This window comes from Geosmithia morbida (genome assembly GCF_012550715.1).
Source record: "Geosmithia morbida isolate 1262 chromosome Unknown scaffold_3, whole genome shotgun sequence".
Taxonomy (NCBI): domain Eukaryota; kingdom Fungi; phylum Ascomycota; class Sordariomycetes; order Hypocreales; family Bionectriaceae; genus Geosmithia; species Geosmithia morbida.
The window spans coordinates 902,293-904,082 of NW_023336190.1; positions in this window are offsets into that span (position 1 = coordinate 902,293).

The following is a 1,790-nucleotide window of genomic DNA, read 5'->3' on the forward strand; positions in this document are numbered from 1 at the left end:
GTGACTTGGGGGGTGGGGGGGGGGGGGGGGGCCAAGTCGATAAATTGGAGGGCAGACTGCAAGGCGTTGTTGTGGTCTTGCTCCCTTAAATGACTGTCGAATCTCTGTAGCGAAAACGGTATCCCTATCTTTCTCCTCATGCCTGTGTGTGTGTGTGTGTGTGTGTGTGTCTGGATAGGGAGACGGATAAGATGACAGGCGACGAGAAGCCAAGACCATCACGCCATTAAACTCATGTGCCGCGGTGCCTTTTGACAGGAAGCCGCCAGACATATCCCTCCCACCCGTCCTGCCGCATGTCGTGGTGGGCGGAACGTGATCCATGACTTGACAATATACAAAAGATGATCCAGGTTCGGATGGGGCCCCGGGACATCGGGGGTGGGAGGGGGGGTTAGTTTCCTTGGGAGCAGTATCTTGAAGAGGTTGAGAGTCATCTGTCATGTCTCATAGGTTGCATGTATGTCGGTTGAGGAGCAGAAAAGAAGAATAAGAGGAAATGGCTACGGCTACATGTAGATTGTTACCGGTAACAGAGCAAGAGGGGACCCAGATCAGCAAGAATCACCGACCCCCGGCTTTATGATTTTCATATCCATGGCACTGGCCCTGGCCCACCTCCAGATTGTTTCCCCCCCACCCACGCCCCCCCCCTTCCCCTCGTCTGTGCCGTATTCGCTCTCAGCCTCTACATTATCTGTCGTAGGATCTGTCGTAGGTACACACCGGGAGGGACGAAAAGAAAGAAGGTAGACAAGAAGAAGAGACTTCTCTTTCCGTCTGACGTCCCGTGTCTTGTTCGAACGGAGAGATCTGTCTCTAGTCGGGGGAAGGAGGAGGGGGGGGGAGGGGAGGTAACGCAAGGAAGGGCAATAGGGCAATAGGGGAGCGGTGACCCTCTTTGTCTCTTGGAGTCCGACCGAAGTACTTATCGCAGGACCAGCAACAGAATGAATAAATGTCGTAGTATATCACCGTCTATCATCAACCATCAACCATGTCGCCATCGTGAAGAGGCGCACCACGTGGAGGCTGATCCTCCCTCCCCCTCCCCCCCGTAGAGATTTGGGGGGGGGGGGGGCTTGTGTCCTTCTGTGTGCATTTGCCGTTCTTCCAGCAGAGTTGACTTTATCGTATGAGGCGGAAGTATATATGCCTGCCATTGCGGCCATGTTATGAATACACGCACCTGCATAGTCACGATGATGGTCCATGGCGCGAGGATCCTGTTACGGAAACCCGAGGTACGTAGGGCACTGTGACGGTGACATGTTATAGCCATCACCGTAACCGTACATGCACTCTGATTCCCATCTCGATTAAGTAGAAGCCACGGGCTATGAAGTGATGGTCTCTGATCTGTGTGGTCCGGGCGTCTGCCGCCACTTAACATTCCTCTAGCCCCGCCGCCTCGTTGCGTCCTTCTTTTTTGAGTTCTGCGCCGTCTCAGCAGGCTCTGACCAGTCACTTGATGCAGGGCCATCTCTGGCGGCCTCGAACGGAACAGTACGCTCTCGTGTGCTTGTATCGGGACGATGAGATGGGTATCTACAAGGTTTTAGGTACTCCGTACTGGTAGGTAGAGGCCATACAGACTGCAAGTCCTACTGTTCGCAATCTGTACAGACCAACCTGTCTCCCTTCTTCTTCTTCTTTTCCTCGTGGGAGACATAGCAGTGTAGATCACCCGCTGCCTGTTCCTGCTGTCCTGACTTTGGAGAGACGTCCAGATCATGCTGTTATTACATGTATGACTACTCCGTATTACTATTACTCTGTACCGATATCCT